This window comes from Ostrea edulis, chromosome 9, assembly GCF_947568905.1.
Source record: "Ostrea edulis chromosome 9, xbOstEdul1.1, whole genome shotgun sequence".
Classification (NCBI taxonomy): domain Eukaryota; kingdom Metazoa; phylum Mollusca; class Bivalvia; order Ostreida; family Ostreidae; genus Ostrea; species Ostrea edulis.
This window is the reverse complement of record NC_079172.1, coordinates 47735955-47762263: the sequence shown is the minus strand read 5'-3', so window position 1 is coordinate 47762263 and position 26309 is coordinate 47735955. Positions and strand designations below refer to the sequence as shown.

At 37.0% G+C, this 26309-nt stretch overlaps 1 long non-coding RNA gene across 1 annotated transcript; it reads left to right on the top strand.

Annotated features, from left to right (window-relative positions):
- Positions 1-2519: 2519 nt before the first annotated feature.
- Positions 2520-13205, top strand: LOC130050204 (uncharacterized). Its single transcript, XR_008798619.1, has 2 exons — positions 2520-2643; positions 12746-13205. It is a non-coding gene; the product is annotated as an uncharacterized LOC130050204 (long non-coding RNA).
- Positions 13206-26309: the final 13104 nt, after the last annotated feature.

The following is a 26309-nucleotide window of genomic DNA, read 5'->3' as shown; positions in this document are numbered from 1 at the left end:
TCCCAAGGACTCGAACCCACGACCTTTCGCTCGAGAGTCTGACAGCCTAACCACAAGGCCACCGACGCCACACTGAATGATTACGCTTCTGATACTTCATGTTCATTAATGAATCTCAATCATTATTGTTACATTATTACCAAACACGGGTGTTTTTGTTGTTGTTTTTTTTGTTTTTTTGTTGTTGCGAAGTCTGCCTACAGATCAGATAACATTCACCCAAACAACTACAGATTTTAAATGGTGTTTTGAGATTGATAGTAATAATCTTGTCTTTTCGGTGGAATTCCCCTATCCCACACTCGTATTAATGAAGGATTCTAATCTCACATCTTATGAAGAAATGGGTTAATTTGCATGCCGCCATCTTTAAAATCAAAAATTTAAAAAGTACAGTCATGCACATATTATTTGACGTCAAAAAGGGATACCAACAAAATGTTTTAATGATTTCGGAACCCAATATATTTTATGTTTCACTTAATATGATGCCTTAAGCAGTGAAACTTTATACAACATCTTCAAAACATTGATCAGTGAATATGTATGTAACAGAGTCATTTCTTATCTAATATGTATATAATGCATTTATATATGCATGTATGCATTGTTATTATTTCATTTTATTTCAATTTAACATCAATGTTATGTGTATTGAATTATATAATCCTTTAATGGATCTCAAATTCAATATCCGGTCAAGCATAATACTTAGTGAGTTCTTTGGTATAGAGTGCCTGAGGTGCCTAATTATGTCTTGGCCAAGTTGTCCATAAGTCTTTTAATTTCGTTGGTGTTTCAGTTTTGTGTCTTGCGTTTTTATTGGTTTTGGGATTTGTTCCCTCCAAAAGTTTTTTTTGTGTCAGTTCATTCTTTGTCTGAGATTTGAAGTGACCAGTCCATAGATCAGTTTATAAGTTTTGAATTGACATAGACCTGATAGTACTACCTGAGACTGACTTTTCCTCTCAATTGGTAAGTTACTAAGTTTATTACTAATGATAATATACTTCTAATATATATCTAAAATGGTAAATCCTATAATTTTGCATTAAGATTAATTTCCTATGCACTTCATCCTGACTAAAAGTATATAGTGAGAGAGAATCATTTATTTTAACTATAAAATGTAAATACATGTAGTTCAATTGTCTCACTATGATGTATCTTAATTAATGGCCATATTTTTATGATAATTGCATTAGCAGCTAGTTGTAAGTTATTTGATTAACTTGCAGGTTTGAACTTTATATGGTGACATTTATTAATCACATTGGCAGTTCTCCATTGTATATATTGGCCTATTCCCAGAATGGTATGTTTGAGTATTTTGAGTTACTAACTTAAATATTTCTCAAAATGGATATTTTATATCAAAGTAATAACTGTAATGTTTATATTATGATAAGCATAAGTGTACAGTAAAGATTTTATCCCTATGCAAGAGCAAATATTGGGAGATGCATTTGTGTATTTAATGTTACATGTAAAACTTATACGGTACCAATTTTGATGCACCAGATGCGCATTTCGACAAATAATGTCTCTTCAGTGATGCTCAACTGAAATGTTTGAAATCAGAAATAACTATGAAGCTTTAGAGCTAAATATAGCCAAAAACAGCGTGCCAAAAAAGTGGAGCCAAATTCGTCCAAGGATAAGAGCTATGCATGAGGGAGATAATCCTTAATTTTGAAATGTATAGCACTTTGTGTAAGACAAAGTTATCTCCCTTGAAGTATGTAAATATTGCTACCATTAATTGTATATCAATTAGTCTGTAAAAGTAATATTGTATTTTATGATTTATACATATGTTTGATTATTGTTATACAATTGTTACAGGGCTTTCTTTTCAAGCAACTTTATATAAACCCCTTGTTCAGAACCTCAACAGGAGTTGGTCATCCTTACTAATTAGCAATCAACACACTGTTACATGTATAAACGATCAAATTGAAAAAAACCATTAATTTTATATTGCCGGGTGGGGTTGGAATCATCCTACGGGATGTGTTCAATTTGTGTGGTGGGGGTGGGGGGTGGGGGGGTTACATTCATTACCGAATGGGGTCTTCCGTGCAATTTTGTGGTCAACTTTGTAAATATCGGGAAGTATTTTTTAAATTTTCTTTCGTGGTTCAAGTATTGTGTTATCGAATTGTAAAAGTTTTTATATAGAAATTGATTTTCACACCAAGAAATGTACGCAGATTTGTTGGTTTTGTTAGCAGTTAATGTTGTTGCAAAATAAAAGACCCAGATTTGGTATACATAGACAATTCATTGAAATATGAGTAAGTTTTTAATGCACATATAAGTAGTGTTGTGTATTGCTATTTGCTCTAAATTGAACTAGATTGTTCTAGAAAGTGATGTTTATTTCATTGACATCTGTATCCGAGATTGTTCTAGACTTATACTATTTTTAGTTGTAAGATTACGTAATGGTTGCATCATGGTCTTTCAAGATTGTACTAGAAAATTCATTACTATTAAATATACACTGATATTCTTCTGATTAAAAGCAGCTCTGGTTAGAAACATTTTATGCACTCTGGATTATTATACTGGGAATTACGATTTTTGGAAATTGATATTTTGTGTGCGTAGATTCTGTTTGGGATTTCTTGTTCAACAACCGTAAGTTGGTATTTGCTATTGTTACCATTTTCCATTAATTATTACATGTAATTGTAAATAAATCTTATTTATTGTTTAATTGCCTTTTGTTAGTAAATTCTGCTGCGCTATATTAAGGGTTTGTTCTGACCCATAACAGTAGCTTGGGTTCGTTGTGAAATTCCGTTCAATAGATGCAAAATGTGTCCCACTTGTCTGAATTTCGCCGCTGTCATTGGGGAACCCATCGGGTGACCTGGACCGGTAAATATCCGAGCAAAAATGAAGAAGTGAAATCGTGTTAAGACATTATTTTATGCACAGCGACCTGTGGATTACGTATTTTAAAAAGATTTTTGAAAGAAATATTTAGGCGTTTGATACGAGTGGGTAGTGTTTTCTCAAGGTCAGAGTTCGATCCCTATGAGGAGTTTCGGGTCAAAACGGGCTTCCTGTGCTCCAATTTAGTCCACTTGTTACAAATATAATGAAAGAATTAATTCATATTACTAATCAAATTTAAAGTTAGTTGGTGTAACGTACCTACTCTAAACCTTCAACTTGACGTGTACCAAAATGTATTTTAAATTTTTCATATTTAAGAATATTGTTATTTCCCTATCTGGACAGATGTCAATCAATATCTAAGCACGTTCATTTTCTGATTATCAAAATGTTGTTTTGAATCATTTATATTTCATTTAAGTTTATTCAGTTTCAGTTTTATTTAATCAATGTTTTGTTCACAAAAATTCAGCAAAAGACAAAGCCTAATTTAGCTCTCTTCCTGATTTTGAAGCTAATATCAATTTTCCTAGATTATTCATCATCTGAAAGACACAAGATACCCAAAATCAGATGAATTAATAATTTTTCATTGAAAACACTTGATTCCCATCATTTCCTGTTACGACAATGTAAATTAACCATTATTACATGCTATATGGGTGGATGTCATTTACATAATTTCAATGAATTTCAATATAGATAATTCATGTACAGATTTTTGGCGAAAATGCTTAAGGTAGTACTCTACATCGTCATAATGGCTGACTTCCTGTAAAAACATGGATGAAAAAATCGATATCAGCAATATTTTACTTTCCCTTTTCAATTTCAATACCTTGCCGACTAGCTCAGTAAGTTTGAATACCGACTACTGAACTGTAGGTCGCAGGTTCAAGTCCAGCAGGGTTTTAATTTTTTTCCAAATTACTTTCTACTAAAACTGCATTTTTTGACAAAATTAAGTAAATTTGAAAATTTTCAACTTCAAAATATTGTTGTACATATCCTCCACTTTTCATCCACATCAAATTTCTCTGGTGTAGCATACATAGAAAATTTCTGGATAAATGAATATGTGTTTTACCAATAGTAAAACCTATACAAAATGTTTTACTGATTTCTATATCATACTTCCTTGAGTATCATATATCCTTAAATGAATGCAAGATGAGTCATTCTATCGTTGGACTACTAATATATGTTACACCCCAAATCGTCGCCATCCCAAATCGTCGCCGGCGACGATTTGGGCATAATCTCACACCCCAAATTGTCGTCCCCCTTGCTGCAACTATTTGGGAACATCATTTAAATACAAACTGGCCGTGTTTGTAAACTCCTCCTCTCCTCTTTCTTCTTCTTCTGTGGTCCAACTATGACTATAAAAGGTTTTCTGGACCTTACAAGCATTTTAATCTTCTACTTTGTCTTCTACTTGTTCTGTTGTATATTTTTTAAGAAGATTGATGTTGTTTTGGTTGGTAGTGGTGTTGTTACTATTGAAAGAATTGTATTTGTTGTTGTTAGTGGTGTTGTGATTGTTGTCTATATGGATTTTTTCGTCCAGTCCGAGAGAGAGAGAGAGAGAGAGAGAGAGAGAGAGAGAGAGAGAGAGAGTGTCCGACAATAAATCGTGCTGAAGATGGGGTTGTTAGGTCTTGTGCACCACATGTTTGTTAGTGACCTCAGATTATGCTAGATTACGCCTATTGGCCGCCGTTTTGGACACTCGTGAAAACGTCGAGAAACACCCACCCTTCCTCATTATTTCTCAATATTTTTTATTTGTTTAACTCATCGCGCTGTCTCCCTCTCTCTAATTAAGTAAATTAACAAACAACCAAACAAACACACAAATGAAATCTATGTGCTGAGTCCCATATAACCGACATACAAAATGTTAGCTTAATCGGTTCACAAACACCAGAGTGACAGTCGAAAATAGTTCGCTACGATTACAGATCGCAGTGCTTTGGCGATCAAGAGATTTTATGTGGTTCATAAACACCAGAGATATTGCAGAGTTGCTGAAAATTGTGCACAGCTCGCGGCGCTATAAAGGTCATAGGAGACGATTTAAAAAAAAAATGTTTTGCACGAAAATGTGTTCTTCTTTAATTACATAACATATGTAAATAAGTCATTCAGAAAAAATCGTAAGGTAGCAGACGCTACAGACCGTCAAATGTTGCTGTGGTGTGAAGTATCAAAATAGTAAGATGACTTGTCTCCCTTGCTTGACGACGTCAAAAGAGACCAGCCTGACGCAAATGTGTATTTGTACTAACAACTGCGGGTTTTAGTCGTCAAAATGTTCAATGTGCTTACATTCAACTGTAATGAAGCAAGTCAGGTATTTCTATATACTTTCGTCTAAATGATCCAACGTTCAGAAAGACTTGGGTGTGAAATCTACACTACACCGAGAACACAGAACTCGGAAGTTGTTTGACAATCATTTTTAAGCGATTACGGGGGTTGGTGAGGATTAGTTTCGTTATCGTATACACTCTACCTTGGCAAAAACTAATGGGTTTATGAAATTAAATCTTCGACCAGGTGCAGTTCTAAGTATTTTCGACTACAGACCAACTACAAGCACGACGAAGACAAGAAATTCCTACAAAACGTTGACTGTATAATGACGGTAGTACAGATATTCATAATTATGAACATGATCTGATTTGTTTCGAAATGAAATTTGACTCTGAAATAGTCATATGAAGCTCTTCTGATCAGAATCTTTTTCTCTGAATATATAAGTAAATAAATTGAGGATGAATAGGTCTAACTTTATATGTTGAAAGTTGCATTATCAGACATATGTATAGGCCCTAATGTCGCAAATCTTATTGTAAAAAAATGTAAGTAGCCATTTATATTTATTATTATATTCACCTGTGTAATTTAAAATAACTTCTGTGTTTATCCTTAAGGATGTACTCTCGTGGTAATTTTACCGCGAGTGGGTCGCCAAACCTTTTAAAGTCGTAAATCTGGGAATGCCTGCGTTTTATTTTGTATGCACACAGTAGAACATTAATATGTGTTTTTGTTTGTAAGTAATGTTAATAAACTAACAAAAATTAATTAAAACATGACAATTTTTTACTTATTTTCTCATTTTACGACATTCATGATGACGTTACGATTGCAAACAAACTCGAGCTCGAAGACCTGTACGATGTCGCATTTAAAGTCTATTCTATAGCAGTCCAGAAACATGCATGGGCGATTCGTTAGAAGTAAAACGGCAATTATAGATCAGGCTGCATCCGATATTCTCACAAGTGAGTAGCAGACAAAGAAAATTACAAACAAGCAGGCACAACAAGTGATGGGCAATCGGGAAAAAATAATTAATCAATGATCGGATTCACCTTTTCGATTGATTAATCGAAAAATAATCGAATTTTATTCATTTCAAATTTATGTCACAAATATATTAAATTTACTTTATTTTTTATACGCCCGTCTTTAGACGGGACGTATTATGGTACAGCGATGTCTGTACGTCCGTCCGTCCATCCGTCCGTCCGGTCGGGGTTTTCTCTTTATAATTTCATTTCCCTTTCACATATCATGCTGAAACTTGCTGTGTAGCTTCTTTGTGGGTCACTCTAGATCATACTGCAATTTTGATCCATCTCGACCTTTTTTCCAGGAGTTTTGCCTCTTTATTTGGAAATAATTATTATATGGAAGGTAAATAATTTGTCCGCCCTACTCCTCCCACAGTTTTCAAGTGAGAGCCTTCTTATTTTGTGGAGTATTTGTATGGGTATTGAAGATGTGCATCTGGGGAAGGATTTTGATTTTCTTCCATTTTTGAAAAAAAAAATTACAGGTTGTTGAACTTGGTCCATTTTGAGGAAATCTCGATTTTTAAGCTAAGACCCTTTGTTCATATGAAAGTTTGTCACAGCCTCATGATGGCTGATACTACCTGAAGCAAAGTTATACAAATTATAGTACACAAAAAAACACACCCTATGTAAGCATTTCACGGGCGTATTATGTACCGTTTGCGGTACTCTTGTTACCCTAAATATTAAGTTAATTAGAATAAAATCATAAGATTGATTGATTGTATCTTGTTTAACGTCTCTCTCGGGAGTTTTTCACTCATATTGAGACGTTTAAAATCATAAGAAATTTGAAGTTAATAATCCCATACTTTCGATTTTGTTTTCCCGGGATAGGGATAGATCTCTCGACTTTTGTTGTTGTTCTTATGAGCCTCAATACCTCAGGCCTGTTGCTCAAAGACTGTAAGCGCCGAGCATAGGCTTAGATTTTGCAGCCCTTCACCGGCAATGGTGGTGTCTCCATATAAGTGAAAGATTCTCAAGAGGGACATTAAAACAATATTCAATTTTATCGGATGATTCAGCTTCATCAACCATTTTGGATTTTAGTTAAGTCGCAGCAGGAATATTCGTATTAATATTTTTAAAAAATACCGACGTCGGCGATTTTCGATTTTCAAAATGGCAATCGATTATTCACATCGTTTGGGTTATAGCGACCGACAATCAAAAGTCGGCGATAATCGGTACATCGCTAGGCACAACCACACACATGGTGACACAGTACGTGTACTGCACATAGTGTCAGACGAGAGGGGAAAATGGAAGAATGTTAGCGATATAGTACCCGAACCAGAGTTGCTGATATAGTGTTGAATGAATTAGTAAGTTTTTCAATATACAAGATTTTTTTTTATGAAAAACCAACTATGTAGATCTGTACCTAAATTGATCTGCGATCTTCCCGATCCCGCCTAGTCGGTCACGAGCGAATCTCGCTCATAACGTTCAATGTATCATTATTGAAGCATCATTTTGTTAAAAAGTGTAATCTATATCAATGTTTTAAAAAATCGCCAAAGTATACAGCGAATTTAATTCATTAAAAAGAGTTCAAAGGGAAAAGGGGAGTTTCTCCCATCTAGAGAATTGATGGCGCGCCATTCGTGTACAAATTAGTTAAAACAAAAGATAATTTTGTTGACCATATATACATATATAGATATGTTTATTTTGGGCTACTAGATCGATAATTTGTTTCTAATCAGTTCTGGAAAATTAAATTATTTTATCAAAATTTTATTTTAATTATTCCTTCAAAGTGTAATTGTCAAAAAGTTTTTATAATGTTAAAATATGTTTATAGGGTATAGAAAATGCACATTTTAAAAAAATCCTGATTAGAATTTCAGCATATTTTTCATAAACAGTCATTTATGCACTAACAAATTCATATATTCTTTTAGAGTAACAATTTGTTGAGCAAGGCATTGAAACATAATCCCTGGCTAGACAAAAATTGGAGAAACTAGTTGAAGTTGGTGTATTAGCAGTCTGGTGGTAAACCTTATAGTATATTCTGTTCTATTGTTAAGAATTTACAGTATTGATAGAAATTGAGTTCCAATGTTTGCTTTTTAGCTACATTCATTTGGTAACCACAGTGAGAGGGATGAGTTGTGCTATCATTATATGAAGAACCATACCAGGAAGTGCAGATTTCTTCCTCATGGCCACATGGAAGTTGACTGTTAAAACTAGTTTCTGGATAATAACTCAAGTACTTTGCATTCTATTCAAACCAAATTTGGACATATGAATACATACAAAGAAGGAAAGATGCCTATCAATTTTGGGGTCAGAAGGCCAAAGATCAAGGTCACAGTGCATGGAAATTAGAAAATGCTGATGCGGGGACATATGATTTACACATTCTGTAGTTATAAATGAATTAGTATTGTATATATGTATATATTATTTATGTTTTCTAATTATTTATCATATAATGAAATAAATATATAGAATTTGTAAATATGAATTGAAAAATAAACATTTTATATCAAATCGTATATTTTTATTGTTTAGAATGTATGTCAGTGTAAGAAGGGGGATGGGGACACACAATGGTGCAAATTTTGTTCCAATGCACACTACCCCACACATTTTTTTCATTTAAACTAAGCAAAAATATGATTCAAATCTACATTAGTAATTTCAGAAAAAGTTTGATACAGATATTCTCCCTAGGTTGGATTTTTTGATGAAATAGGTCTTCAAATTTGTGTGATATTTTATACAATTATGTTAATTAATACTTGATTTTTTTGTAGAATTTGTGATTATTTTATGTAAAAGTTATTGAAATAATCAATAATGCTTAATTTTCATAAAATAAAAGAAAACTAAGATTATTCTCTCCTTAATATTTGTTTTATAGTGTGTTTCTTGTAAAAATTGGTGATTTTCATGAAAAATTAAGTTTCAGCAAAGGGGCAACTTTGAGGGGCTGTAATTCTTTAAAGTCCACACTAGCATACTCTTTTTTATGTTTTAAATGTCTTTCGGATAAAGTTGTATCAGTTAAAATGGTTTATCAAAAAAGTTTGATACTTCTGAAAAAATTCAAACCAGGAGAGAACATCCTTAAAGCGTCAATAAAATATTAGCGGTCGACGATTTAGGACGGGCAACGATTTGGGGTGTACAACAGTACATCCCAAATCGTCGCCCCCTAATGATAGTACAATCTTGTCCCAAATTGTCGCCGGGGTGACGATTTGGGTGGGATGCCGGGCGACAATTTGGGATGGGGCGACGATTTGGGGTGTAATATACTTTAAATACGTGCAGATATAAAGCACAGAAAATATTACTTTATTTTGGATACCCACTTCCGCTCCTACCCGGGGTTGAACTCGCGACCTGCGGAACCAAATCTCCTAACAGCTTGCAACCAACGCGCTAGTCACAAAATTGCTTTCGATGACGATGGAATTCTCGCCATGCTGTTACACGCTACACGGTCATTGAGAATGGAAATCGGATACAGTTATTTAACATACATTTAAGAGGATCATATATGATACACATTGCATTTGAAATATTTTATATAAAGCACGGATATAGCAACGAACTCGTAAATGAGCATTAACTGCCCTAAGTGAAGAAATATTTAATATAAAGCACAGAAAATTTATTCCGGTCGATATCCGTGCTTTATATATATATATATATATATATATATATATATATCTCCAAAGTCAATTACTGGCCTAAGTGAATACAAACAAGAAATATTACAGTAAGTACCGGTAGTTAATCGTAAATACATCAATATTGATATAATCAGTTATTATAACACGTTCTTTGCATACAAGTCTTACAAGACATTTTAAATTATTAACGACGAAAATGTTCCCTTTTGTTTATTCCGTGTGGTACATAAGTACTTAATTTTTTCTTCCATAAATTTTCTTTAAAGCGACGATAAATGTCATCTTTGTAAAGTTTTTCAATTCCTATTATAGAATAATCGTCAATACTATGAGAATCCGAATAGAAATGAATAGCAACAGGGTCATCAGTTTCTCGTCTAATAAATGACTGCTTTGTGAACAAACATTTCTAAAATTCTGTTACATTACTAATACCAAATATTTAATTGTACGCATAGTCATAATTTAGGATATGTCCACGAGGTCGGGCGAGTATTGTTCATTTTATTATTAGACTCTTACCTTTCTCAAATGTTTTTCGCGCAATATCAACATTGACGTTTATAATACTTACTAATACCAAATATTTAATTGTATGCATAGTCATATTCATAGTCATATATATATATATATATATATATATATATATATATATATATATATTCTTTTAACTTTTTAGGAAAGAAAAGGTGAGGAAGCTCACCCTATGTCCCCACAATGAATGACAATGCTACATATAATGACAATGCTACACATACTGAATGACAATGCTACATATAATGAATGACAATGCTACAGATAATGACAATGCTACACATACTGAATGACAATGCTACACATACTGAATGACAATGCTACACATACTGAATGACAATGCTACGCATACTGAATGACAATGCTACACATGACATACTGAATGACAATGCTACACATACTGAATGACAATGCTACACATAATGAATGACAATGCTACACATATTGAATGGCAATGCTATGCTTGACATACAATAAATTGTCACGTTGTATTGTACTATTTTTACCCATGTAAGTAGGTGGCAACATTCAAGTCGTACGTGTAAAATATTATAACAGAAATAAGTTACAAGAAATTCTGTTTCGCGGTGTCAGAGGAGTACCAAATAGCATGTACTTCTATATTCAAAAGGGGCATAACTCCCAGAAAAAAAACTGAATCAGAATTTTCTGCAACGATACACATCTAGACAGTATGTCCTTATTAACTACAAAATTTCTTGGAATTAAGTTGAGCAGTTTCAAATGAGTTGCGCGGACAAACTGCTTCAGTAGTGTAATTAATTTTGGTCTAACTTCTGTATTCAAAAGGGGCATAACCTCTTGAAAAAAAAATGGAATACGAATGCACACTTACACAGTAAGTCCTTACTAACTACAAAGTTTCATGAAATTCTGTTGAGCAGTTTCAGAGGAGTTACACCGACGAGAACAGGACTAACTGAAGGGCGGATCAAAACATTATATACTCCTCCACTCGTTGTGTGGGGTGTAATAAATACATGCAATTATAGACACCCATTTCCTATAAATGTACATAGAGTAGCGCATTAAAAGTGTCTGCATTTTTGTACTTCTTTACAGAAGACTTATCATGGCTCCATATCCCGTGCTAGTGAATGGTGCTTACGTCATATCCCGTGCTAGTGAATGGTGCTTACGTCATATCCCGTGCTAGTGAATGGTGCTTACGTCATATTCCGTGCTAGTGAATGGTGCTTACGTTAAATGGAAGAATATGCACGATATGATTGAAGATTTCGATTGAAACAATCCGGAAACAAGAGGGGGAAATTCTATTAAAGACTGTTTTTCCACTCAGGGAAACTCTTTACTGACTATGCCAGATGAGGGGGGGGGGGTGTCTATATTACAACACCGCCATGATTTCAAATTCGAGGAATACACATTCTAATGAAATCAAAGCATTGTTGTTCAATGTAAAAATGTCGAAGCATTAAAGACCCGTGTAACCTTAAAGAAGAATTAATGTTTAAACTATAACAGAAAATATCTGAATTTTAATGCAGTTGAGATATACCACTTTTTGTATGTGCAAGTTTATGAAAAGAATTGAACTTATAGAAATATTCTAAATGGCATATCAAAAATACTTGCATATCATTAAGTTAATTATGGCAGGAAACAGTAACCAATAATTAAACAATTATATATGTTAATTTTTCCCCCGAATCACACAATATTATTTAGAGATATACTACGTATCATATTGAAATACTTACATATCATGATCAGAATTATGGCGGGAATGAGTAATCCAACCATTTCCTTAAACCGTCCACCTATCTATGTTGAAACACTTTGTATCGATCGAATGATTGTGAGCCCTGGTACTTAATTAGCGTAGTATAAATAGCGTCCAAGAGTTCTCCTCATAAGATAGGCATGTTAAAATAAATCAATGAACTTTGAATTTCAATTCGGAAGTCAATAATCTAGGCAATAATATAACAATTCGTAATGAAATTGAAACTTTTCAGAAAAAAAAAGCTATGAAATCTAAAGATGAATTACAAGATTGGTCGCGGTATCATAAGATAGAGAAGCATCCTTTATCCCCATTCCCAACATTATCCGTGATCAAAAATGGCCTGTTTTTACAATGTAGTAATATAACGTACCATGCAGTTTGTTTTTAAAAAAAAAATCATTTGTGAAGAAATTATAGAATAATAATACATTGTATTATCATAAATAAATGAGAATAATTTTGTTCAGTATTTCACGATATACTATGTTTTGTTTTTCTCCTAGTAGGGTCACGTAGTATACTCACTATCGCACGGTCCTACTATCGACACGAAGCGATGATGGAAACTTGATAGTGCGATGAAGATGAAGCAATGTTGCGATGAAGATAAATGAATGCTATGATAAGGAGATGACAAATTACACATGGTTCAAATGCTGTATCCGACCTTTATTGTGTGCTTCAGTCGACGGTGGTCCTGGTTAAGGACAGTGAATTAAGGAAGTACTCTACATCGTCATAATGACTGGCTTCCATTTAAAAAAAGATGAAAATGTAAATATCAGCAATATTTGTCTATTCATTTCAAATGCCATCGCCCAGCTGAGTAGCTCAGTGGGTTAGCACGTCGACTGCTGAACTGTAGATCGTGTGTTAAAGTCCAACAGGGGTTTAAAAAAAATTCAGATTGCTGTCTACTAAAACTGCATTTTTTGACTAAATAAAGTAAATTTGAATTTTTTTCAATTCCAAAATATTGTTGTACATATCCATTTTTCCTCCATATCAAATTTCTCTGGTGTAGCGTACCTCCTTAGCGCCATCACCTTGTGACAGGTGGACCAGAAACCAATCTTCCTCATATGACACATTGGAATACACTGTACTTTTACATGTACTAACTCATGATCCGGAAGCTACGTTTGACCAACATTTTGTGCTTCCGGTTCAGGGTGGTATTTAGATCTATCCCAGCTTTAAGGCTAATGTTTTGTTTGTTTGCTTCTTTGTTTTACGTTCCATTCGAGAATTCTGAACTCATGTAGAAAAGTCACCAGCTGTAGGCTATTCGCTATTTTTGATCCATGCATGACACTGAAAGTCTAACCAAGACTCGTGACTTTCATATTGTCGGCGTTTGGCGGTTTTTCGTACTTGTGTTACATGTAACGGTGGCTGGTTTAGGACAGGACCGTCAGGCGGAAGATTATTTTTTAAAGAATTCGTTCCCATGGAATAAAATTCGTTCCCATGAAATAAAATTCGTTCCCATAATATATGTGTAGTCCATTAATACAACTTATACTATAAATGATTATAATTACATGTACATTTTGTACATGGGGGGGGGGGGGGGGGGGGTGAAAACTGATATTTTGATACAAGTTCATTTTATGAAATGTTTCATACTCATCGTATGTTCAGAGTGTGTCATGAAAATTATAATATGCATGGTACACGTAGTTCAATTTTTTTTTTAAACAGATAAAATGTTGAGTATATACATGTGCATCAAATGTATATTCTTTCATGTTGTTATATGCTAATAAAATAATATACTTTCAAAAATAAATGTTCCAATGAAATGAAATCCTTTCCCTCGAAATAAAAAAAATGCGTTCCCACGAAAGAGAATCCATTCCCTCGAAATAAAATACATTAAGGCCCAAATTTCGCCACAAAATTAGGATAAATTTAAAATGTGGTTTCACTTGGTTTAATCATTATGATTATGCACTAGGGCATTGGCCCTGATGATACATGTGGAAATTAGTGACGTAATATGTTCTGTGACGTCATTTTCCTTATCTCCGATTGACATGATTTACCGAAATCGCCGAAATTAGCCGTTTTTTATGCCTTTGAAACCATTTTTAAGATAGAGCACATGCAACAACCACAAAGATATTTTGTATACAAATTAATCATGTTGAAAGTCAATAATGAGCAAAAATTTCGACTTGGTTGTTAAATGAGCAGACTATTAAATTTAACGTTTAACCATTTCCCGCGTTCATCTGTAATACAAATTTCAACGTTGATGGTGTTCATATATGATTGCGCCCATGACAAAAGGGCCCTTATGACAATTTTTACCATTTTCACTTTTTAGCAGATTCTGATAGATAATAGGTAGATGATTCATAATATGTAATTTGATAGCCCTCCTTCATTTCTAAGACGTATTTTTCTGCGTTTGAAGCACTTATATATTTCTATAGCATCAGCGTAACGTTATGACGTTCTTGGCGTGGTGGGATAAATCAAAATTCGCATGTAAAATTTATGGAAAAACTACATTCTCAAAATAAAAGAACGTGGTCCAAATTCCCCTGTTGCTACGTCACTGTAATGATTATTTGTTTATAAAATCGCCTTACATTTATCGATAACTGACGCACGTGTTCTGTGATATAGTCTTATTTAAAAATACATGATAGCTAGTCATTGGTTACTATTTTCATCATTAAATCATGGAACTGGTGTTGAAGTATTAGAACGCGATTTTCACACATAAGGAGAACTTTCTTTTCCTGCATTTACACTCTAACAATCCACTCACCGTCGGTCACTTAGCATTTAGTGGCATGTGCACAAAACACCGCTTAATGACTATATCCGAATCATGCGCGGATCTAGAGTGGAGGTCCGGACACCCCCTCCCCTCTGGAATTAAAGTTGCATGTAATTTGTGCGCAAAGTAATGAGGACTAAAGCAGAGCACAATATTATCCTTTGTATAAAACTGGAACGATTGTTTGATATCCCTTTCCCAATATACATTGTACATAATTACCGGTGATTAATGTAAACATTCTAACCAAGCAGTATTCTTGGCTTTTTCAATTTTAAATTTCACTAGAAATCTTTGTGGAAATAATGTAAGTTCTCAACAAAGCACAGGAATTTGAATACAGTTCGGTAATAATATATTAATTTTAGCAAAGCATGATATTTGTAGCATTAAAGTTTGAACACTCAAATAATTCAAATAGCCGACGTTATAGAAATAAAGTAAAAGTATTGAACAATTGTTCAATGTGTTGTAATCGTACACTACCATTATTTGGAGACGGTAGTGAAATGAAGAATTCAAACATAACTCTCCGAAATTTCGCTGCATTTAGACAGATAAAGTAGTCAGTCGCGTGTCTTTTACTATAAAAGAAAATCACATATTCCCAGATCCATGGAAATCGTGCAGCATGCAGAAAGTACCCTGAATATGTGTCTGACAAAATTAAGTGAAGAAGTCCTTGTACACAACGATGACTTCGAAAAACATGTGCCGGTCATGGTCACGGTCTGGTGATATCGTGGCACTTTTGCACGATGATGAATATCTAATATGAATGCAAGATCGAATAAAACTTAATTGGCTGTTTTATGATAATTTAATTATTTACATATTTGTTAAGTATAATATTTTCTACAATTTACGTTCTGTAGCAATTTTTTGAGATCGATTAGGTGAACAACGTGAACAAGCATACGATATGTCTCCGAGTAAAACATTAACCGCCGAGTTTATCTGGGGGAAAAAACTATTTGGTAAACAATGCGCACCCCCTTTTCACACCAAAAATCCTTGAAAAAAGTGCATATCATATTCGACAAAATACGGTACTATGTTACACATCGACGTATTCTTCATAATATTCAAGCATGAATATGATGGTTTGATGAGAGACTCGGGGAAAAGAGGCTAGATTTGGTCATAAAATTTTCATATTTGTCTCAAATGAACAATTTGCATCTAGATTTTTTCCCCGGACTCCCACCCTCTTTAAGAGGGGACAAACCCCTCTCAAACTCTTCCCCTCGTCGCATCGCGACTCGGCCGTCTACTTTCAGCAGCCGGACTAGTCACAAATCAGCAGGATTAGTAAATTATAGATTCTAGTAGTCCTTTTCACTAGTATAGTGAAAAAACTTAGTGTCAAAAACTGATTAGATCTTACACCTTTCATTATTTTGACAATTGCTGGAAAATATAAATATCTTCGACTGACGGCATTATATATGCTGATGCACTGTCATAGTGATTGACTTTGGTACTGTTAATAGACAGTCTATGCTTCATTCACCATTAGAAACTGGCCGAAAAAGAATTGTTGAATAATTTATTGTTCTGGGTATAGTCAGTTTTTAAATCGAGGTAAGCTACTGACAAACAAGTTGATGGTACAGGGATTTCAACAGTCTCGATTGAAGTCAGCATTTCGCAAATTCTATGGTCGTTATAACGATCTAGTTCGTCAATACAACCTGGCATTGGGTCAAATGCTGTCTGACGTGTTTCATACCGATTGTTAAGCCGTTCTTGGCACACTGATTTTGACTGCGGATAACTCCGTTTACCTGATCAGGATATGGGGCTCACAGCGGGTGTGACCGGTCAACAGGGGATGCTTACTCCTCCTAGGCACCTGATCCCACCTCTGGTGTGTCCAGGGATCCGTGTTTGCCCAACTATCTATTTTTTATTGCTTGTAGGAGTTATGAGATTGATCACTGTTCGTTATCTTAACCTTGCATTAGATAGGGAAACCAAATTTGTTTTCATATCTCCGACTAAATCGGCATGTATCGAAAGGTAGAAGGGAAGGGGGGTCAAAAATATACGATACTCTCCCATGAGGACTTCGGACGTAGTTTGAGACAATGATATGATTTATGATTCAAACTTTTTTCCTTTGCGTAAATACTAATGCATTGAAAGATTTGTTATATAAAGATAATTGTCAGGAGCCTGTATATTTTTTTTTTCAAATAAAGAGTGTAATTAATAGATGCAAGTGTATATGCTAAACCATTGAATATAATACCGACAAGATTATTTTTTGTTAGGTTTTTCATGGTGTCAGTGTCAACTCGTGTAGAACTTATCACATTGTTTTTAAATCTTATCACATCCTATAAGGTTCACATTCGGTCGCATTGTCATGTGTTGAATTTAAAAAAAGTTTGTTTTATAATATTTCTTTTCACATATATTCTGAATGAATTTCATGTTCTTTTTACTACATATACAATCCAATGTAGCATTGGTTAGTGCGTGTTCCTTCGCTGAAAACATTTAGTGCGCTCGAAAAAAAAAAAAGAACAAAGTGTACATATACACACAAGAATAACTTAAGGTAACCACGCGCTACGTACATATATGATATTCATTTAATTTAGAATAAAACAATGCAAATTGGATGCAAATGTAAATACAATGTTAAAATTGAATGAATATATATGGGTTGCTCTACAATTCTTAGATACAATTACACTAATCGTCCTTCAAATCACAGCATCCGCCGCATCGAATCATCTACAATTGATTAAAACTTTCGGAAAAAATCAATTAAACTTTTCAAATAAAAACCATAGTGTACATTTGTTTAATAAAACTTTAAGTATATGGCGACATAAATTGGATTATTTTCATATTGAGTTCATGACATAGTTTTCTTGTTCAAGACGTCGCATAAAGTAACGTCAAAATGGCACAACGTTATCGTAAACTATACTGTATTTACATATGTATTATACATAAGTAAAGCTTTTTACGAAGACATTATAACCATTTTATGGAAGTATACACCATATGAAAGAATTTTGAGGAATATCATTTAATTTGGACGCGGGGCCAAATTTGGCCCCAAACGTACCTTGTCCTTTGTTTCGTTCCCACGAAATAAAATTTGTTCCCGTGAAATAAAATTCCTGGGAACGAAATTCAAATTCGTGGGAAAGAATTTGTAAAATAAAAAAACCCTCTTTCATTGTTCTAAATCAGCCACCGTATATGTCACTTCCCTTGTATGCTTTATCTATTTCAGAATGTATTCAATAAATCATAAATATTGTTTCAAAACGCATGAAAACCAATTAGTATAATTACAACAGTGTACAGTGCGTGCCGTGTTGAAAAAAAAAAAATCCAATTTTCATTAGCTACTCGTCAACGGTGTTATTCATGTTTCAAGATTTTAATTCTAAAAAAAAACAATTGGTGTTTCCTTGTCTCCATGAAATACTTCATAGAGAGATAAATAATTAAGAATACCATCATCGAACGTTACGGGACCGGAAATTTGAAAGTCAATTCTTAGTGTTCTTTAAAAAGTGTCTTTAGGTTAGTCAGATGGTCCCAGGAGTCAGTCAGCTTGTCCCAACGAGGGCGCCATTTTGACACCGGGTTTCAAGTAACGATGGAGATTGTTTTTACGTCGCGTCGAGAATTCTACACCCTTATTGTAACAATGAAGAACACAATTACTGTTTTGTATAGTTTGTATTGATGGCACTGTAAACATAAGTCTGCATTGCAAGGATTAAAGCCCCCCCCCCCCCCCCAAATGAAAATATCACAGTATATGATAAATGCATCCATTCAGACTTACTGACCACAGTGACGATTTTCTAACGAGCAATTTCCTGTCGTGACACGGAACTATTTTTAAGGTAAATCCTCTCATTTCTAGATGCCGAGGGTTTGGCGAAGGAGCAATCACTACCTATATTAACGTCTTAGGTTTAACGCGGCCATGGATCGAGCAGGGCTCGAACTCGCGATCTCCTGATTACGAAGCTACTGCGGAGTAAATATCTAATGTGCATTTATCCAACCCAAAGGAGATTATTGAGTGATAACGATCAGTGAAAAATACCAGGCATTTTATACTTATTTTAATTTCATGCCCCCCCCCCCCCCCCCCCCCCCCAATGCATACGAAATAATGTTCAATATTGGGGTTTAAAAATAAACTTATACAGTGTGAACTGCTGGTATCTATTTAGGTTAGTACGTCGACTGGAGAGAGAGAGAGAGAGAGAGAGAGAGAGAAGCACGTCGACTGCTGAACTGAACTGTCTATCGCGGGTTCGAGTCCAGCAGGGGTTTTAAATTGGGTTTTTTTTTTATACTAAAACTGCATTTCTTGACAAAACAAAGTAAATTTGAAAGTTTTCAATTTCAAAATATTATTGTACATATCCTCCCCTTTTCATCCACATCAAATTTCTCTAGTGTATCATACCACGACATTTGCTAAATTAGTCCATGTTGTAATCAAAATGGAGATCACAAAAGGTAGCACTCTCGCTTCTCACCTCTGCGACCCGAGTTCGATCCCCGTGATCGGTTATGACTAGATGGTATCCCTCAAAAGCAGGTGACCCACGAGTTACTTGCCCCTGATCATAGATAGAAAGATAAGTCGTACGTCGAATAATTTCGTAAAGAAATGTGTTTACGACAAAGAAGGCAAAGAAAATTGTTGGGATTTTTTTTCCTAATTAAGATTACTAATTAAACCCTAATTAGCTGAACTATTAAAAATGTAAGAAATAAATAAAGCAATGAACGCAATATGGAGAGAAATACGATTTGATAGAAAGTATACAGAGTATTATTTAACTAACATAATTAATCAAACCCTAATTCTCTCAGATGTTAAAAACAGTAAGAAATTTGATATGAAAAACTGTAAGGGGCGAGATCAACAGATTGATTTCGGATAAAAATCTAAATTCAAATAGTTAGGGGGAGGAGGGGGGGGGGGGTGTTAAAACTTCTGTAAGTTTCTCTCATCCGACATCGATTACACATTAGTCGAAAAAGGAGAAAGACAAGTGACTGTTAAAACTACATGACGATAGTACATTTTAATGAACATTTGATAGTTTTAATCTACACTTTCATTTGTGAATAAACAGAAGATAGGGTATACAGAGTTATTTATACTCGTTTGTTCTTACTTGTTAATCGATTATAGTTTAAACACTCATCATATCTAGTTTAGGGGGTCGTTGTGGGGGCGGATAGGGGGGGGACGTAAAAAACTATGTGAATTTAGTTTTTTTGTCAGACATTGAACTTTCGATCTCGCCCCTAGGAAGTAGATAAAACAGCGAATGCAACATGGAAAAAAATAATATTTAATAAGAAGTCTTATTAAAAGCAAAACTGATGATATCTAGTGGTGGTCAAAGTAACATATCTTTAGAAATTATTTTTGAAAGTACAGAAGGGTATTTTTGATCAAAAGTTAATCATAGAAATTATTTTAATTACCCCCCCCCCCCCTCATTCAGTACACAAAATCAACTCAAAACTTTCATTCAACATTATAACTCACTAAAAAGACCATTCCTCAAAACCTGCTTTTGGATATCGAGTTAATTATTAAGACCAAACTAACTCAAGATCCAGGGCGATATAAACACCTACTTTTGAGGGATACCAGATAAGCTTTGCCACCCAGCGAAGCCTATGCTAGCCCTGCCTTTCAGGGATACCAAGTTACTTAATAAGGCTCAACTAGCCCAGGTTCCCGGGAGATCTAAACACCTACTTTTGAGGGATACCAGATAAGCTTTGCCACCCAGCGAGCCCTATGCTAGACCTGCCTTTCAGGGATACCGAGTTAATTATCAAGGCTCAACTAGCCCGGGTTCCCGGGCCCTAAAGTCACCTACTTTTGAGAGATACCAGATAAGCTTTACCACCCAGCGAGCCCTATGCTAGACCTGCCTTTCAGGGATACCGAGTTAATTATCAAGGCTCAACTAGCCCGGGTAACCGGGCGATCTAAACACCTACTTTTGAGGGATACCAGATAAGTTTTACCACCCTGCGAGCCCTATGCTAGACCTGCCTTTCAGGGATACCGAGTTAATTATCAAGGCTCAACTAGCCCGGGTAACCGGGCGATCTAAACACTTACTTTTGAGGGATACCAGATAAGCTTTACCACCCAGCGAGCCCTATGCTAGACCTGCCTTTCAGGGATACCGAGTTAATTATCAAGGCTCAACTAGCCCGGGTAACCGGGCCCTAAAGTCACCTACTTTTGAGGGATACCACATAAGCTTTACCACCCAGCGAGCCCTATGCTAGACCTGCCTTTCAGGGATACCGAGTTAATTATCAAGTCTCAACTAGCCCGGGTAACCGGGCGATCTAAACACCTACTTTTGAGGGATACCAGATAAGCTTTACCACCCAGCGAGCCCTATGCTAGACCTGCCTTTCAGGGATACCGAGTTAATTATCAAGTCTCAACTAGCCCGGGTAACCGGGCGATCTAAACACCTACTTTTGAGGGATACCAGATAAGCTTTACCACCCAGCGAGCCCTATGCTAGACCTGCCTTTCAGGGATACCGAGTTAATTATCAAGGCTCAACTAGCCCGGGTAACCGGGCGATCTAAACACTTACTTTTGAGGGATACCAGATAAGCTTTACCACCCAGCGAGCCCTATGCTAGACCTGCCTTTCAGGGATACCGAGTTAATTATCAAGGCTCAACTAGCCCGGGTTCCCGGGCCCTAAAGTCACCTACTTTTGAGGGATACCAGATAAGCTTTACCACCCAGCGAGACCTATGCTAGACCTGCCTTTCAGGGATACCAAGTTAATTATCAAGGCTCAACTAGCCCGGGTTCCCGGGCCCTAAAGTCACCTACTTTTGAGGGATACCAGATAAGCTTTACCACCCAGCGATACCTATGCTAGACCTGCCTTTCAGGGATACCAAGTTAATTATCAAGGATCAACTAGCCCGGGTTCCTGAGCCCTAAAATCACCTACTTTTGAGGGATACCAGATAAGCTTTACCACCCAGCGAGCCCTATGCTAGACCTGCCATTCAGGGATACCGAGTTAATTATCAAGGCTCAACTAGCCCGGGTAACCGGGCGATCTAAACACCTACTTTTGAGGGATACCAGATAAGCTTTACCACCCAGCAAGCCCTATGCTAGACCTGCCTTTCAGGGATACCGAGTTAATTATCAAGGCTCAACTAGCCCAGGTTCCCTGGTGATTTAAACACCTACTTTTGAGGGATACCAGATAAGCTTTACCACACAGCGAGCCCTATGCTAGACCTGCCTTTCAGGGATACCGAGTTAATTATCAAGGCTCAACTAGCCCGGGTTCCCGGGCCCTAAAGTCACCTACTTTTGAGGGATACCAGATAAGCTTTACCACCCAGCGAGCCCTATGCTAGACCTGCCTTTCAGGGATACCGAGTTAATTATCAAGGCTCAACTAGCCCGGGTTCCCTGGCGATCTAAACACCTACTTTTGAGGGATACCAGATAAGCTTTACCACCCAGTGAGCCTTATGCCAGACCTGCCTTTCAGGGATACTAAGTTCATTAATAGGGCTCAACTAGCCCGGGTTCCCGGGCGATCTAAACACCTACTTTTGAGGGATACCAGATAAGCTTTACCACCCTGCGAGCCCTATGCTAGACCTGCCTTTCAAGGATACCAAGTTAATTATCAAGGCTCAACTAGCCCGGGTTCCTTGGCCCTAAAATCACCTACTTTTGAGGGATACCAGATAAGCTTTACCACCCAGCGAGACCTATGCTAGACCTGCCTTTCAGGGATTCCGAGTTAATTATCAAGACTCAACTAGCCCGGGTTCCTGAGCCCTAAAATCACCTACTTTTGAGGGATACCAGATAAGCTTTACCACCCAGCGAGCCCTATGCTAGACCTGCCTTTCAGGGATACCGAGTTAATTATCAAGGATCAACTAGCCCGGGTAACCAGGCCTTAAAGTCACCTACTTTTGAGGGATACCAGATAAGCTTTACCACCCAGCGAGACCTATGCTACACCTGCCATTCAGGGATACCGAGTTAATTATCAAGGCTCAACTAGCCCGGGTAACCGGGCGATCTAAACACCTACTTTTGAGGGATACCAGATAAGCTTTACCACCCAGCAAGCCCTATGCTAGACCTGCCTTTCAGGGATACCGAGTTAATTATCAAGGCTCAACTAGCCCAGGTTCCCTGGTGATTTAAACACCTACTTTTGAGGGATACCAGATAAGCTTTACCACACAGCGAGCCCTATGCTAGACCTGCCTTTCAGGGATACCGAGTTAATTATCAAGGCTCAACTAGCCCGGGTTCCCGGGCCCTAAAGTCACCTACTTTTGAGGGATACCAGATAAGCTTTACCACCCAGCGAGCCCTATGCTAGACCTGCCTTTCAGGGATACCGAGTTAATTATCAAGGCTCAACTAGCCCGGGTTCCCTGGCGATCTAAACACCTACTTTTGAGGGATACCAGATAAGCTTTACCACCCAGTGAGCCTTATGCCAGACCTGCCTTTCAGGGATACTAAGTTCATTAATAGGGCTCAACTAGCCCGGGTTCCCTGGCGATCTAAACACCTACTTTTGAGGGATACCAGATAAGCTTTACCACCCTGCGAGCCCTATGCTAGACCTGCCTTTCAAGGATACCAAGTTAATTATCAAGGCTCAACTAGCCCGGGTTCCTGGGCCCTAAAATCACCTACTTTTGAGGGATACCAGATAAGCTTTGCCACCCAGCGAGCCCTATGCTAGACCTGCCTTTCAGGGATACCGAGTTAATTATCAAGGCTCAACTAGCCCGGGTTCCCGGGCCCTAAAGTCACCTACTTTTGAGGGATACCACATAAGCTTTACCACCCAGCGAGACCTATGCTAGACCTGCCTTTCAGGGATACCAAGTTTATTAATAGGGCTCAACTAGCCCGGGTTCCCGGGCGATCTAAACACCTACTTTTGAGGGATACCAGATAAGATTTACCACCCAGCGAGCCCTATCCCAGACCTGCCTTTCAGGGATACTAAGTTCATTAATAGGGCTCAACTAGCCCGGGTTCCCGGGCGATCTAAACACCTACTTTTGAGGGATACCAGATAAGCTTTACCACCCAGCGAGCCCTATGCTAGACCTGCCTTTCAGGGATACCGAGTTAATTATCAAGGCTCAACTAGCCCGGGTTCCCGGGCGATCTAAACACCTACTTTTGAGGGATACCAGATAAGCTTTACCACCCAGCGAGCCCTATGCTAGACCTGCCTTTCAGGGATACCGAGTTAATTATCAAGGCTCAACTAACCCGGGTTCCCGGGCCCTAAAATCACCTACTTTTGAGGGATACCAGATAAGCTTTACCACACAGCGAGACCTATGCTAGACCTGCCTTTCAGGGATACCAAGTTAATCATCAAGGCTCAACTAGCCCGGGTAACCGGGCGATCTAAACACCTACTTTTGAGGGATACCAAATAAGCTTTGCCACCCAGCAAGCCCTTTGCTAGACCTGCCTTTCAGGGATACCAAGTTTATTAATAGGGCTTAACTAGCCCGGGTTCCCTGGCGATCTAAACACCTACTTTTGAGGGATACCAGATAAGCTTTGTCACTCAGCGAGCTCTATATCTGACCTGCCTTTCAGAGATACCGAGTTAATTATCGACGCTCAACTAGCCCAAGTTCCCAGGCGCTAAAGTTACCTACTTTTGAGGGATAGCAGATAAGCTTTGCCACCCAGCGAGCCCTATATCAGACCTGCCTTTCAGGGATACCGACTAAATTATCGATGCTCAACTAGCCCAAGTTCCCAGGCGCTAAAGTTACCTACCTTTGAGGGATACCAGATAAGCTTTGCAACCCAACGAGCCCTTTATCAGACCTGCCTTTCAGGGATACCGATTTAATTATCGACGCTCAACTAGCCCAAGTTCCCGGGCGCTAAAGTCACCTACTTTTGAGGGATATCAGATAAGCTTTGTCGCCCAACGAGCCCTATATCAGACCTGCCATTTAGGGATACCGAGTTAATTATCGACGCTCAACTAGCCCAAGTTCCCAGGCGCTACAGTCACCTACTTTTGAGGGATACCAGATAAGCTTTACCACCCAGCGAGCCCTATGCTAGACCTGCCTTTCAGGGATACCAAGTTTATTAATAGGGCTTAACTAGCCCGGGTTCCCGGGCGATCTAAACACCTACTTTTGAGGGATACCAGATAAGCTTTGCCACCCAGCGAGCCCTATGGCAAACCTGCCTTTCAGGGATACTGAGTTAATCAGCAACGCATAACGACGAGTGTAGTACGATTTGTAGGCTACGGTACTAATCTGCCTTTTAAGGATAGTATTTTTGATTTCCTATACAAAGATCGATTCATAAGATCTGCCTTTTAGAGATACGGAGTTAGTAATCCTTGGACAGCTAAGCCAATTCCTATGGTGTTTTGCTAAGCTGTCTTTGGGGACTATTGTGCACAAATGAAGCTATTACAATAACGTATTTCGCGCCTAGCATAGTTATTACTATGGAACTAAGATGTATAATACTAGTAAATGAGAAACACTTCGTACTGTAATGGAAATGACGCTACACTGTAATGATAAAAAAATCTCCATGGACATCATTAAACGTTATGAAATAATCACCATGTTGCATTGACTAGATCAAATTAAAACAACATTTAGTACGGAATTTTAATTTTTGATAGACTGATTAAGCTCATCAGCTATGATAGTTTGTAAATGAATGTGTGCACATATTATATTGGGTGTTAGTTGTTACTGTTTTTCTTTCTCTCGCTCTCTTGTCTTTCTTTCTCTCGCTCTCTTGTCTGTCTACCTCCTCCCACCTTTCCTCTCACTCACTCTCGGTCTAATCTATCTCTCCCTACTCAATGCCTCCATGCCTGTCTTTCCCTTTCTCTCTTGCCCCTCTCTCTCCCCACCCTTCCTCCTCCTCTCTCTCCATGTCTCCTGTCTTCTTCCTCCTCTCTCTGTACCACCCTTCCCCTCTCTCCCTTCACTCTCTACCCTCTCCTCTTTATCTCTCTCTCATTCTCACCTCTTTATCTCTCTATTCATCCCTCTCTCTCTCCCTTTCTTTTTCTCCCCCTCTCTCTCCGACTGCAGTATAAAAGAAAGGCTCCTCATTTATTTTGATTTTGCAGTTTAATCAATAAGTCCTCTGAGTGAAGGTAAGATAATAATATTTTTATCTGTATTCAAATATATACTCAAGA